Here is a 15,832-nt window from a genome sequence, read left to right as displayed (position 1 = left end):
ATACTCGGCACACTTTGACTTAAAAATAAAATCATAAATAACAAAAACAACTTGACAAAAGCATTCTACTTAAGTTCAAAGAGGACCCTCGTGTTAATAAAACTGTAATGAGCACCTATTAAGAATTTCTGGCGGGGATGCCCAGTTGCATGTGGTGTTTGTTTTTCATCCTATCCCACTACTGAATATTTAGCTCAGTGTTTCCCCAACATAGGTCCTACAGCACCCAAGTCTCAGAAAGTCCTCTGTGAAAATAGAAAGGGAATTCCCTAGACCAACACATCTGAGAGATACTATACACTATGTACCTCTCCCTGAAAGACATGGTGCATGCTGGTTTACAAAGGCATTGAAAAGATATTGGAAAATGAAAACAGGTCAACTTTGTTTAGCCCAGTTTGTCTCAAATTTGTTTGACCTTAGAATATCTAGTAACAGCTCAAGGAAGTGATGCTACTGAGAAATGCATTTTAGGAAGGGCTCATCTAAGCTTCATTTCCAAAACCATAATTAGGGATAAATTGTTCTGATATTGTGGGTAGTCCTACCTGTGGGAAACCCGGCTGTGATAACCAGAGTTCCACCATTCAATGGTAATCACTTCCCTTTACTTTGGGTAAGAGACAAACACCCACCGCAGAAGACTCAACCTCATGTTGATAATGTGTGTAGTTATACATAACGATAAGTAAATAAGGAACTTTGAGGGCATTGGTCTTACACACCCAAATTAATTATGTGCCTCTCAACATCTTCCTTTTTCAGAGAGCAGAAGTGGGAAAGACATCCGGAATGAAAGCAAATAATTGGACAGGTTACACAGCCAAGCTAGGCAAGGAGTTTGTGCCCTTCAAATTTCACTGTTGCACCAACCTGCTGCCACCCACGCAGATCTCAAAACCTGCAGCTCCAACATTTACCTTCTTAATGTGATATTCTGAGCCAGGGCACAGAGATACTAGCAAATCTGCTTTTTACACTTCTTAAACTGTATTTTCACCAGAAGTCAGAAGATTTGGACTATCTTTCTCTATTCTGTATCCTACCAATATATGTAAAGCACTTATAAAGTTAGTGTAAGTAGTAGATCTCAGGAAATGCTAGTAAGTAGCTCTCCTCTATGGATAACGTTCATGCCTGAATGTCTCAGTTCCGGAGATACAATGGTGACTGAGATGGACTAGTGCCTGATCTCATGGAGTGTTGAGCTTGACAGATACCACACCAAGGAGACACAATCTCTTCCTCTGCAAGGGACCACTAGAGCATATGCCTCAGCCATTCAGATGCTTGTTCTAGGACCAGCTACTGCCCATAGCTTGTCAAACGTTTAAAGTTTGTAAATTCCCCCAAAGTCACAGCATGGTTGTCTCTACATACGGTGTCTGCTAATTCAATCAGCTACATTGACAAGTGGAAGAGACATGCTATTTTGTATACCTAGTATGTACAAGATCATAACTCTAAGAAGTTTCCATGTATTAGTTCACATAGTACTCAGAATAATATATAATCATCCTATTTTAGGGGATGGATAAGCAATTGAGGCACAGAAAGGTGAAGTAACCTGTCCAAAGTCACCCAGCTAATCAGTGCAGGAGGTAGATTTATAACTGGGACTGTTGGGCTCCAAAGCTTATGCCCCTTCCCAGTTCATTATACTAGCTCTAATATTCTACAACCCAAGGAAGATATATAAAGTAGAGAGCATGCAAACTGATGGAGAAAGAATATGGAGAACAGTTTATTTTGCAGTCAAGAAAACCTAAAGGGGCTCTTCCTGGAATACTTCACATTTCTCTCTTTTTGTCTGATTAGAACCATCTTGGAGATATTGGTGATCTGAATTTAACGTGTTTTTGTTGAATGGCAGAACCCAGTCTTTGTGACTTTTCTCTCCTCTGGCTACTTGGTGGGCATACTCAGATTTGCTTTAAGTCCACTTACAGGGATGGCACTACAAAATATTTGTGGGTGCGTTTAGTTTGCTAAAATCACCCAAATGTCTGATGACAACTACAGTGCAGAGAAGAGATGAGGACTCCGGAAGATCACCCAGGGGGCATCTGCAGACCAGACTGCATTCAGAGTATCCATCTCATCCAGTTAAGCTTTGACGAAATTTGAGCTGAATCTGCACCCTTTGTAGTGACTACTCCCTCCTCCCCAAAGGTGAGTCTCACTTGAAATGCTGTCCCTTTATCCCACTTTCCCTCCGCCACCTCTGCTACAGGTCAGTCAACAAAGCAGTTAGAAATTTGCCCAAGAATTCATGAAGAATTATGAAAAAATCACAATATCTACACAACTCATGAAAAGCCAGCACAGAGGCCACAGGATAAACCCTCCTCACCCCAGCCCTGAGACTGGATACAGGAAACAGGGGCGCATCAGTCCAAAGGGATATTGTGAGACAAGGACCTGGGATTAGGAGCCTCGGAACATTTTCTTCAAGGGCTTGGAGCCTCTACTTGCAGCGTGAAGAAACCTCATGTTGGCAGTGACTCGAGCCACAAGACCCCTGAAATGACCCTGACTTAATCTTCTCTCTATCGCCTTCTGGGCCCTGTTACCCTGGTAGCAACAATTCACTTTGGGCAGTGCAGTTATCCTTCTTGCTGAAGGGTATTTACTGAGCCCTAGCAGTGACATTATCCACTAATCTAGAGTGAGAGTGGGATTCTGGAATGTATTTCTTACCAAGAACACCACCCTTGGGAGGGAGGAAGACAAGCCCAACCTTAGATACCTGCCACCAGGTACAAGGGCCTAATGCCCACCAACTGATCACACACTTCAGTCAGGTGAAAAGTCGAACTCCCTGACTCAGCTTTCAAGGAGCTACAGCCCTGCCCCACCTTTATGATCTCATTTCCAGCCACAGGAAACTTCTAGTTCTTCTCTTCTCTAAATATATGTGTGTATATATATATATATATATATATATATATATATATATATATATATATATATTTTTGATCCTCTGCATTCAGTTCAGGATATTCCTTCCTTCTCAACCCTCCATCCTCTGGCCTAGGAGAAATTGTACTTTTCTTTAAGGCCCAATTAAATATCACTTCCTCCATGCTACCTTGTCTCTTTCCCCAGCAAAGTCGTTTACCATCACTTTGTAGTGCTTCCATATTGCTTTCTTTATGCCTCTGTTACAGCATGGATTGTAGGTAGTTGAATGTCTGTCTGTCTCCCCAACTAAACTGTGAGCTTCTCCATTGCAGGGAGATGCAATGGAGTCATCTCTGAATCCCAAGTATCTAGAAAGAATTGGTGGGTCGATGATGAGTGCATTCGGGTTGCAATTACTCTCAATGAATTCAACTCTATGAATACTGTTTTACGAATCCAATCTACTGTGAATTCTAATATTCCCCTCAACATGCTTTTTCAAAATCCAAGATTCGAGTAACATTAGTTACTATGAAGAGCTTTTGGACTCACGGTGACATAGGTCCGAGTTCCCACTCCACCATCTTGAGCTGAGTGGCCTCCACCTGGAGCTGCGTAAGTGATGCAGCTTCACTGAGTCTCCATCTGCAAAACAGGACAATGTCTTGTTCACAGTTGTCAGGAAGCTTGAATAAGATGATGCATGTAATGCTCTCTGCATAAGTCTGAATGTTTTAGGTGCCCAGTAAACACTGAGTATTAATGATGTTGATGGAAATAACCATAAAGCCACAGGAGTACAGACCTCTGAGAAGTTGACTAGCAGGCTTTAGTTTCATTCAAATACCAGAGAAGAATACACAAGGGTCAATATCAAATGTACTGAAATGTACATGCTTGGGGGGCTGGTGCTCAGATGCAGGACTCATTCATTTGAATTTTTAAAAAATATTTGAGTACCTACTATGTGCCAGCCCTTGGGAGTAAAACAGAACATGAAAAGTCTCTGCCTTTGAGCCAAGTAGAGGTCTTGTCTCTGAATGAAGAAAGGACTCTTTATTGTACTGGGACGTGGCTGAGATGAGAAGCCATCTCCACTGAGGGAAACCACAGATTTCTGCACCGCGTATCCCACAATGGCCACCAAGGGCCCATCGTGAGCAGGGCTCTATTCAAATAGTGACTTGGCCTCTCTGCCCCTTGTTCCCCCGAGCTCAGAGGGGTGATGTCCTCAAACAACCTCAACAGAGCAGAAGCTCGAGTTCATGCTTATTACGCAAGATTCAACAGAAGTATCATCTTTTTTGTATGTCAAAAATAGCTTTTTATTTAAAGAAATTTTATATGGTGATGTTTAAAGTAAAAATGAACTTCACTACATGGTCATTCTCAGAAAATTCCAGGATATATTAATGTGTTACCATTTGTAACATTACACCATGATTTTAAAATGTAGAACAGATTTCAGCTGTTTCTCAGTCACCTGGAAAGTTCAGGCATACACATAACCCACAATTATGTGGTCAGAGGAATCTCCGAGCCTCTTCAAAGCTACCAACCAAACAGACACCACTGAGATGGCCACGCCGTTTTATTTTTAAAAAATCATTCAAGCAAGAAGAAATCCCTGCATATGGAAGTCCCAAAGCCAAAATCCTCCAACTGCTTTCTCTCTCACTACCAGGAACTGAATTGAGAAATCTGATGAACTCAGTGTCTTCTGAAGCAGTCACAGACGAGTGACACATCAGCCCAGCAGAATTTGCAAAACACTCTACTATGGAGCACCACAATTCCTGCCCTCTCCGAAAAGGAAGGGAAACAAGGGAGAAGGGAAGAGAGCAACTTCAGATGCCAAGTCTGAAAAGAACACACGTTCCTCTCTTCCCCACTTTCTCTGGGAGTCCCACACCCCAAATTCAAATCAACAGGGCTCAGAGGAGCCTTTAGGATCACCAAAGGGCATGTCTGCCTTGTCTCTGGTACTGATCTCTGCCTGGGAGACCACAGCAGAACCCACACTGACTGGGATGTTAACCTTCCAACCAGAATGGGCCCTGGAGGTGGGTGTTTACCAGGGACAGGATGAGAGTGAGATAAGTGAGGCACTTGCCTTGGGCGCAAAATTGAAGAGGCCACCAGAAAACTCAATCATCAATATAAAGAATCGTGCAATGCAACACTTTAAAAAACAAAATTAGCACCAAAAATGTCACGATGAATGAAATATCAAAATTCTAAATAAAGATAGGGTCAATATTATTGATTATTCTTTTGCCTCTAGTGCTTACATTTCCTTGTGTCTAATATAAAGCTTTAGAGTCGTCTGGCCGTGAGCATGGGGCTCAGCTGCAAGCACCAGTTGGAGTGGAAGAGAGACGAGCAGACTCACTCATGGCTCAGCAATGTTGGTGCAAAACAATCTTTTGCTGAGTAACATGGAAATGGATCTAAAACATATGGATTAAACGCCTCTGAAAATAAACAGGGTTTTAAAAGGAAAGGAAAGGAAAAGTACTTAGCCACTATGTTTGAGGTTTTCCTGAACCCAAACCTTTGGAAAACTAGCATAAGAGTGAATTACTCAGCGCCTGTAACACAATCAGCTTTGAAATAGACTTGTCATAAACCACCAGTCTCTTCTAAAAGAATTTTTTTTTTTTTTTTTTTTTTTTTTTAGATGGAGTTTCACTCTTGCTGGCCAGGCTGGAGTGCAGTGGCGCAATCTCGGCTCACTGCAACTTCCACCTCTCGGGGTCAAGCAATTCTCCTGCCTCAGCCTCCGCGGTAGCTGGGATTACGGGCACATGCCACCATGCCTGGCTAATTTTTGTATTTTCAGTAAAGACAGGATTTCACCATGTTGACCAGGCTAGTCTCAAACTCCTGACCTCAAATGATCTGGCTGCCTCAGCCTCCCAAAGTGCTGGGATTACAGGTGTGAGCCACTGCACTCGGCCTTAAAAAAAATTTTTTTTAATAGTGCACTCAAACTAGCTCCCTTATGCACTCCTTTTGGGGCTCAATCCTACTGTTCTTTACAAGAAGGAGCATGACTTTACACACCAACAGGGGCTTGGGAGGCACTGGAGACCCAGGATTCACTAGGACTCCTGAGGGGAGCCTTTAGGAGGCTTGAGGAGACCAAGCTGGGAATAAGTCCATCACAGCATGACAAGAGTCCTCCAGAGAAGGTGAACAAGTAATGATTTGGACTAGGAGCCAGACAGACACCCAAGGGCATCAGCCTGTACCACCTCTGTAACTCTGAGCATCAGTGTTTTTGTCTCCCACCTGTAGTTACCACTGCCTCCTCAGGAAGCTGGAGAGAAGAAGGGTCCACACATGGTGAGAGCTCAGGCAGCAGCCACTGTGTACAAGTGGATGGCTCAGGTTCACCACTGACCAGCCCCCAAGACAGTTCCATGGGATTTTAGAAACCAAGATCTGTGGTTACCAGTGCTAAGAGATCAAGCACAACCAAGGAGCCAACCTAAGTCCAGCTTTGAGGAAAAATCTAGGAAGTAGGAGAGAGAGGGAGGCTGAATCCCAAGGTCTGGGAGTCAGTCTTTGTTTTAGTATGTTCCAGTTGCTATGGTGATGTGGGCTGATGCAAAGGCCTCCGGACAGGAGGCTGGCTTCCCTTTGAAAGAGATGCTGCTGATCACCCACCAACACTCAGCGTTCCTTGACACTGTCCAGGGCAAGTGTTTTGGTATGGCTGGCAGAAGGAGCGCCAGGCAACTGCAAATGCCCATCCTAGAGGGAAACCCCTCTGCCAGGGTGCCCCTTCCCTCTGCTAGAGTTCCTCACATACCTAGAAGGGTTCTTCCAGTGGTGAAGGTGTTGTCTAAACTCTCTAGACTGAAGAAGCCTTACTCTCACCATCTTCAATAATTCATATGATCATGTTTTTAGAGCTGGCTCCAGGCCCAGAAAGGGTTCTTCAGATCCCTTTCTAAGTTCTGGGACCACCCATCAGCGAGGGGCAGCCTCTCTTCGGGTGCTGTCCCATTCAGGGTATCATTTTCTCCCTTGAGGAGAGCTTTGTAGGAGGCAGACAGAAGCCACAGCTAAAAATTGGAGCCCCCACTCCCCACTGCGCCTCTGCAACAGAGCTCTTCCATTCCTATCCATCTGACTTGCCTCCTCTTTTCAAACCCCACCTTCAAAACATCTTGCAATCAATCAAATTTGGCTTTTTGACATCAGTGAAAAAGGATGCAAGATCCTGGATAGAACTTGCCAAATTTTAAACCCTGAAAATAAGGTATTTTTTCCTCACCAGCTTTTATATAAAAAATATTGGGAGATTTAAAAAGATTAACAGACCAGGTTGTAAATAAGAAGCTTATTTTTGCAAAAAGCTCACAGCTTTGTTTGTCTCTCCCATGCTCAGCTACAAGCTGGAGTTTCCCGGACCAGCACCTATCCTATACAACCCTTCCCACCGGTCCTCCACATACCCCATCTTTGTTGGATTATCACGCATGCGATAATTCCAGATTTCTGTTTTTAATTTTAATTCCAGTTTTCAATTTTCACTGAAAATTGTTTGATGGACAAACACACACACACACAGCAAGACATCCAGAATGTTAAAAAGACATAGCAGGCCAGGTTCAATGGCTCACACCTGTAATCCCAGCCCTTTGGGAGGCAGTGGTGGGCAGATTGCTTGGGCTCAGGAGTTTTAGACCAGCCTAAGCAACACAATGAAACCTCATCTCTACAAAAATGCTAAAATTAGTCCAAAAATATTAGCTAAAATTAGTCCCAACTACTTGGCAGGCTTGAGAATCACCTGAGCCTAGGAGGCTGGGCTGCAGTGAACTGTGTTCATGCCACTACTCTCCAGCCCGGGTGACAAAAGTGGGACTTTGTCACACACACAAAAAAAAGACACAGCAACACAAACCGCAATAAAACTAAGCTAACACTATTGATATGACTGCCAAAAGCAAAATGAAATGACCCAGGACCGAAGTTTTTCAGACTGTGCTCCTTGGAGCCCACAAAGCTCTGTGGAACTTTTTGAGAGATCTCAAGACAAAAATCAGCTCCCACCCCCAACCACAGCCACTTCTTATCTAGTTTTTAAATTGGATTTACTAATATTTTATTGGAAAAATCATTCCGTGGTTCAAGTAATTTTTAAATTACTAGTGTAAAAGACTAAAGGAAAGAGGCCTAACGGCTGCTCTGAAGTACTCTCTCTTATGCCCGGTGTAGCCCGGAGTCTGGACAGGTAAGGGAGCTTATGCACATGATGCAAGTAAGGGAGCTTATGTACCTGGACAGGTAAGGGAGCTTATGCACCTGAGGCAGGTAAGAAACTTCATGCACCTGAGAGGTTGCAGGAAGAAAGGGGTTTAGGCCTTTCTGAGCTTCTGACTCTCCTCATATGCCCTCAGTGAAGCTTCCTCGGATCTCCTCTGACTGAATTTATGGTCTTCTTCATTCCTCCAGCAGGTCTTCTGCCCTCCACTCCTCCTGACTAATCTGTCCTAGCCCCCATCACCCTGTACGACAACTTCTGACTGGGATGTCTGTCCCCTCACCAGGCTGTTAGTTCTTTGAGAACAGGAACCATGTATTCAATTGCCTTCTCAGTGACTCATTCAGGGCCTGCCTCATAGAAGATTATCAAAAACTTTTACTCAACTTATTTTCTGCTTCCGACTGTGGTGGTGGGTGACAGAACACAATTGCACACCAGTGTCTTGGGCTACCCAGAATGTACTGGTGATGACCAATTCATCCTCCCAGGAGTGCCACAGGGAGGGAGTTGAGGAAGGTAATTAGGTCTTAAATTTCATTTTCAGGTTCAAAAAAGAAGAAACTGTGATCTTTGGAGTCTAAAATAGTTGTTTAAATGTAAACATGCATTCTCAGTGTCTGGAGCCAGAGTTAGATGAAATTCCCCAAGTGATCTCTTAATACCACCAAAATTACATTCAAATGCCTCTGCCAGGCAAAGATAAATTGCCATTTGCACAACGATTTTGCACTTAAAAGTAGCTCGATCCAGAGAGCTTTGGAAAATTTATTATGACAGGGAAAAGTGGAAACTTAAAGGGGGCCAAGATATTTAGTCTGCTGATAAGATGGCTTAGGGGCGACAATAATTATCTCCAAGAATTTTAAGGGTCATTATAAGGTCATTAGGAGGGCACAGACCAGCTGGGCTTCCTCAACTTGGACAACAGGAACTGACTTAAATTACACCAAAAAGAATTGGAATCAGAATCACAGAAAGTCATCAATGTCATAATGACATAGGCCCCCACGGCTTGAAGGCAGCTCTGTGAACCAGCAGCATCACCTGGGGGCATGTTGGAAATGTGGACTCTCAGGTCCTATCTCAGATCTGCCAAATCATAACTCTCACTTTAACATGTGCTGCTATGATTTGCTGGCATATTTTAAGTCTAAGAAGCACTGGTCTAACCTCACCCCACTAGAGAAGTCGAGGAACCTGCCCAGGTCCTGGTTGATAGTCCAGGCAAGGAGTACGGTCACAGTGACTGGCACCCATAAAGCAGTCCCCAAGGAACACTCCAATGGTTCCCATCTTTCCTGACTGGCAGAGCCACAGAAAAGGGTGCCTGTCCTCCAGGCCACTGTACTTTCCTTGTCCCAAGGGCTGGGTGCATACCTTACAGCCACAAAGATTCTGGAGAACAGCATGAACTCCTCACCTCAGAGAGGGCCAAAGAGTGCAGCAGGCTCCTGGGGAAGCCTGTGGCCCTCTCCCCTCTGTGCGATGTCTAAAAACAGGTGAGACAGCAATCTGGCATGGACACCTTCCATGCCAGAACAACTATCTAGATGTGCTTTCTCCGTAACAGAAAATGTCTAATGGTACGGCTCTGCTACTGACAGGAGAGAAAGAAATTCACAGGGCTTTCAAAGACCTGGTCTTCAAAGGTTTTCAAAGTCTGGGCAAAGCACTTTAAACTGAAGTTGCATCTAAACCCCTGATACGACTGCCTTTCCAGAAGATTCAAAGACATTCTAGTGCAAGGAGCTAGGCTCTCCAGCTCCTTGCTCTGAGCGGATGCCTGTGCAAGGAAGGTCTGCCCGCTTGTGCTCCCCAGGGCTCACTCACCTGCAGGGGTGGGGAGGGAAGGGTGGATTCAGATTCCTGGAGTCAAGCTGAGCCTAGGCACAGGCCCTAAAAAATAACAGGGGCAGAGAGGAGTAGTAGCTCCTCTCCCTCTGGGTGGGCTTGTGTGTTTCCTGACACCAAGGGAACTAAGCAGACAGCAAATGTATATTTGATGACATTTCTCTGCAAGCAGCCTCCCTTCTGAAGAACCAAGGTTGAACAAAGCCTAGTGCCAGGGCACACAGAAGAAAAAGAAGGACTAGAGGGCCTGCCAGAGATGATAAGATGGCCCCCGAAGAGAGTGGCTAAAGCAAAGAGGTACAGCTTTAATAAAAGTCACCATGATAGTCACCATCCTACTCAAATTAGCAATGTTTCCACCTGCCAGACTTTAAGGAAAGGGGGGTCAGGCCCAGTTGAATAGCATACAAAATGGTATAAAGGAATCCACCACTGAGAAGTCTCCCCTGGTACCCACTGCCACTTCCAGCCTCCTGCCAAACCAACCAGATACAAGAGAGTAACAATGTGATCCTTTCCTATTCACTGTCCAAAGGAAGCTGAAACTGCCTCCAGATAATGGCCAAAAACCAAGCAGTGAGAGATAGCTGATGCTTTACCCTGATAAGATCAAACATCTGGGTATGTGCCATCATGTAGAAAGAGATGTGTAGTCCAGACTTTGAAAAGTCTATGCATACTTCGAAAAGATATGCAGTCTTGTGGATGTAGCTCACAAACTTAACTTTGTCCCCATTTAGGAACCCAACCTACATGTTTGCATTTCTCTTTTGAACTATAACTGCAAATGCAAATTGCATTTAATCCATCAAATTGTGATGTTCTGCCAATACCACAGAAGGTGATAAAAAGAGGTCACTTAAGCAGCAGGCTTCAAAGGAGGCTGATGAGAATAATTGAATTCACCCCTTCCATCCTGCTGGCCTTCCCCACTGAACGCCACTCTTGCCATTTGATCTGTCTGTCCTGAGGATTCAGGTACTGCTGCAACAGGCAGAATGCCACAGGACTGATGAAGAGCTCGTTTCTACCACTTCTCATGACAGTTCCTCCCCTCCTTGGCCCTTCACTCCAAGAGTGTCCTGAAGTTCAATAGTTTTCTTACCAGAAAGCCAAATGTATGCTGGAAACTGGAATCTGCATAGGAGTCCACAGAAGACAGTCAGGAATTCAAGGTCATCCAAGGCCGCATATCCTCCTGCTCCATTCATGTCATCAGTAATCTCATAGAAAGATTCTGAGCATCCATAGCATGTATTCTTCGACTCCAATCCTTTTAGATGGAAGAAGCTAAGATTCCTTCTGCACTATTAAGAGCAGAAGGAGGAGAAGAATAAAAATCTAAGAGCACCAGAATGTAAAACTGACAGGGATAAAAACACTCACATGCGCGCACACACACACTTTTGTGAAAAAAAACTCTAACTGGAAGATTGGGTACTATACAATTGCATTCTCCAAACTTCTGTGGTGTGTCATGTATTAGTGATGTCTACCAGACAGAACCCTGAAATGCAGAGCTGGAGGAGACCCTCCAGTCCAGCCGGGATCAAGTAAGTGCCCACTGCTCTGGGCAGAGCAAGTGTCTTGGTCAGAATCTCACACCTAAGCAAGGCTCAAGCATGAAGTAAGGTGCTTCCTGCTTGGCAATGACCACTCAGTGAACCCCTGGACAAAGTTCCACTCCATAAAGCTTTCATCCTGGAGTGATCTAGAAACCAGGCCTTGGAGGCCACTCCCCATCAATACCCAAGAGTACTTCACTCCCAGAAAGACAACAAAGCCTCTTAGAAGACTTTGCATTCTCATGAGAGAACAATCAGGAAGAACTGATCATCCGAACCAGAGGGCTGTGATAATATTTTGAAAATGACTTACTTTTATCTTTCCTCCAAGTAGTATAGGTAGGGGAAAACAGTTGACTGATTTTTATCACATAAAAATTCTTCCATTTGTCTTTAAATAAGAATTTTTTTTGCATTGTGATCAATTCCAGAATTTTCATCAATTCCATCAACAAGTTCTTGGATGCAAAATAAAGTGAAGATGGAGCCCCTATCAAACAGTTACTAGGTTAAGAGAGAGGACAAAGGGTTGGTGAACATAATTCAAAAGAAATGCACAACTGTCTTTAAAATATACCTGTAATTGCTACCATTTTAAAAGATTTCTCTGTGCTCAGCACTGGATTAAATGCTTTACGTTGTACCAATTACTGTAATTCTCATAGCAACCTTACAAGATGGGATTGCATTATTCCCAGTTTACAGATCAGCAAACAGGCACAAAACATTTGAGCAATTTTCCCAAAGTCACAGATGCTGTCTCAAAATTTTTTTATAAGAAGTGTTTAATTGTTTTTACTCTCCATGGGCCTTTGTCAGTCACCAAAAAAGCAGACCTGGGTTTCTTGTAATTTTGAAATAAAGGAAATACACACTTCTGTATGGGTGGAAATGACAAAAAGAGCCCCATCCAGTGTCATTTCTTACCAGAGGAGGGAGACCTTTAATTTGATGCACAGATTAAACCCTACAGGTTTTTCCACCCTGTTTCAAGTAACCAACTTGAAAAGTCATCTACTGGGCTAAAGAGGAGCCTTTGGAAATTGCTTTAAGAATGTCATGGGCTTTGAACAAAACTGTTAGGATCAGAAAAGCATAGTTGCTTTTGCAAATACATCCGGTTGCATTCTCTATAAACTTGTTCTATTTGATTTCTTCTCCATTCTGTCATTAATCATGAAACTAATATATCCTCCCAATACCATATTTACTAAATAAATAATTTAATTTGATGGAACACATGAACCTGTGCCCTACACAGAAAACAGTTTGAGCCGGATCCCTAATTATGTCTGGCATAACTGTATCTGGCATTATCTCACTGCCTGGGTCGGATTCTCAGGGGTCGCACTTCCCTAACAGCTCTGAGGGGTCTCCGTGGTGTCATAGAAAAGCCAGAGAACCACAGAGTGCCCCCGGGAGGTCCTGTAGAAAGCCACCTGCCGACTCAGCTAGGACGTGGTCAGAAACCAGAGACTCCTGAGGACTGGGCTGCCTCCTGAGTGGTAATACCGAGGGCCCCCTCGGACTATCAGTCCGTTTCCTCTGTCCCAGCGCCCCAACGCCTTGTGTCTGGGAAGAAAGTGCACGACTTCCCCAGAGACCCAGGGCCACAGACCCCGACTGGAGGAAGTGGCTGGGAGCTGTCCATGGTGGCGTCGCGCCTGGGCACGCAGAGCCGCCGGCTCACCGCCCTCGGGCGCGCCCTGGATCATTTTCCAGACCGCAGGGATGGAGAGACGCGCTCCCCGGCTCACCGTCCCCGGGATGGGGCTGCAGCCAGGCACTGGCTCACACATCAAAAGGTAGTTTTTAAAGGGAGCTCTCACCTGTGGGTAGCGTTGGCTGCTTGGAGAAGGACTCAGGACCTCAAACCCGGCAGCTGGCGGAGATCCTTGGGACTGCCGTAGCGTCCGACACTTGAGGAACAGCGGCTGTCGCGGAGAGTGTCTGCGGCTGAGGACCCAGGGCGCATCGCGCTCCTCTCTCATGAGCACACGCATCCCGCGGGGTCCATTCCAGAATGTCACTGGCCCTCGTTCCCGGCGAGCGGGAGACCTGGCTAGCGCTCAGCCAGGACTCTGCCTTTCCTCCCAACCTAACGCGACCTTTCTTGCAGCCGATGTCCTTTGCCAGGGACCACCAAACCTTCTTCCAGTGATACCACGTATGGAATCTCAGTCTAAACATCAGCAGAGGACCCCGGGTTCATCTAACATTGCAATTGCCTCAGCTCGGCCCCGCGCCAGCGCGTCGCTGGGTGCCTACCGCTGTCCCGGAGGCATTGGGAGGCGAGGAAAACCGGGAGGAAGAGCGTGCTGAGGCAGGAGCAGCAGGGCGCAGACCTGTTGCTAGGCGCACGCCCGCTAGCGCTCGGCCTGAGCTGGCTCCGAGTCGGCAGAACACCGAGACCTGACCCTTGTGGTACTCCCTCCTCCGCGAGACACTCTCCCGGGCTCAAGCCCCAGGTGCCATTCAGAGGAGGAAAAATCTACGGAAAGCAGGAGTCTGCCCCCTCTGGATGCCTTCTGGGGACTCCAGCGCCCCCCGGCACCTGCAGCTTGTAAAGCATCACAAGATCTCAGAGAAATCCCACAGAGGTCAGTGCCAGAGGCGTGTGCCCATCAACAGACGCATGGACAAACAGACAAACAGAGCACAGCACAGGGTGGACAGACAAACAGAAACTGAGGCGGGCAACGTTTACCCTATGCCGGGTGGAGGCCCGAGCCCCCGCTTTTTACCTTCCTACCATGGCATGGGCCGTCAGCTCATCCCTGACGCCCCCAGCCAGGCCCTCTTACCTCTGGGTCGGTGGCCGAGACAGTGTCAAGCCTCGCGGGCCAGGAGCGCAGCGGCCCCGGGCGTCTGGTCGCTGATCGCCAGGCGCCGCGAGCACCCGGGGCGTGGGCAAGCGAAGTGGTAGCTCGTCTGGGAAATCGGGGTTCAGACCCTGGCCGCACTCAGCTCCGCTAGCTCCTCGCGCCGCTTGCGCTCGCCAGGCTCGGTCCGTTTGCACCGCGCTGGGCTCTGCTTGCGCGCCAGCTCTCCGGTCGTCAGCCGGAGCTGCCGCTTTTATAGCCACTTTTACTGACTCCTCCCCCGCGGAGCCCCTGACGCCCGCGCGGCACCGAAGCTCCCTCCCTCGCCCCCCAGTGAAGCTTCCCTCCACGCGCCCCCGCCTTGCCCAAGTGGGGCGGGGGCCCTGCGCCCGGGTCGGACCGGGGCGGGCTCTGGCGGCGGCTCTGGGAGAAGCAGACCCGAGCCCGCGGAGCCCGGGTGCGCGGAGTCCCGCCCGCAGCAGCCAGGTGAGGGCGCTGGAGGACAGGACTCCGTGGAGTGGCCGCGGCGGACCGCGGAGAGCAAGTCCCCGGGCCTCCAAAGAGCCAGGGTCTCCCGTACCCCGCTCGCGCCCCGGGGCGTCCTCCAAGGCGAAGAGGCAGTGGACCACAGGAGAAAAGGTCTTCGCCTGCCACAGAATCTCCGCGAGTCGGGGTCCCAGGCTAAGTCTCAGGATCTCTTTTAACTCAGCAGCAAAAGAGTGGCCTGAGAGATTTTGGTATTGGCCTAGCAGTTCATCTGAGAGGAAAATGCGTGGGTGTTCAATGAAAGCCACCTTGGTTTGAAATTGGATTCAGACCCTTCCCAGCCTCAGTTTCCTCATCGGGAAAACGGGTTCTGTGATGCTTCCTCACTAGAATGGTGAGACTTAAATGGAATCAGTAAAGTCCAAGTTCTAGGCACATAATAGGTGCTCGGTAAGTTAGAAACATTTCCTGTGGGTAGGAGGGCTCTGTGCCTCTTTAATTGGACAGGCCAAAGTTCTGAAGGGTCAAAGCAAGAAGGTGCGACTGGTCTAGACATTCCCCTGCCAGAGGAAACAGTATCAGTAGGAAAAGTCCATCACAACACATCCCGAGGGCATATGGAGACTCCTCTCAACTCTACCGCTAACCTACTGTGTGACCAGGGCCAGCTACTTCCCCTGTCTGAGTCTCAGGGCGGTTTTTTTGCAGGGAGGTGAGGAAATCTGTAAAATGAGGGCGTTGATACCTGCTCTCTGCCCCTTCCACTTTTTAGAGTGTGACTCAGCCCCCTTTCCTGGTTAGCAGAGGCCTCCTAGAATATACATTTCTTTCTTCCTTCCTGGCAGTGTTTTCTGAGAACCACCTCCTCAGGCAAGGTCTCCATTCTGTGCGGTACACACTAGCTTCGGGAATCTAGGTCTGGA

The 15,832-nt window shown here is 46.8% G+C and overlaps 1 protein-coding gene across 4 annotated transcripts in view; it reads right to left on the bottom strand.

Annotated features, from left to right (window-relative positions):
* The window catches only part of CEMIP (cell migration inducing hyaluronidase 1), a 172,330-nt gene extending 157,630 nt beyond the window's left edge, over positions 1 to 14,700 (bottom strand). Inside the window, exons 1-4 of one of the 4 annotated variants that reach the window (XM_050798563.1) lie at positions 13,431 to 14,700; positions 11,915 to 12,105; positions 11,142 to 11,343; positions 3,457 to 3,549 (exon numbers count right to left, since the gene is read on the bottom strand). The gene's annotated coding sequence lies outside the window, so the exon portion shown is untranslated. Of the gene's footprint in view, positions 1 to 3,456; positions 3,550 to 11,141; positions 11,344 to 11,914; positions 13,238 to 13,430 lie in introns of those variants that run through there. The other 3 variants (XM_050798564.1, XM_050798562.1, XM_050798565.1) reach the window with 3 other exon arrangements.
* Between the last annotated feature and the right edge of the window lie 1,132 nt (positions 14,701 to 15,832).

This window comes from Macaca thibetana, chromosome 7 (genome assembly GCF_024542745.1).
Source record: "Macaca thibetana thibetana isolate TM-01 chromosome 7, ASM2454274v1, whole genome shotgun sequence".
In the NCBI taxonomy this organism is placed as follows: Eukaryota; Metazoa; Chordata; class Mammalia; order Primates; family Cercopithecidae; genus Macaca; species Macaca thibetana.
Note: the sequence above shows the minus strand (reverse complement) of the source record. Positions and strands in the feature narration are given on the sequence as shown.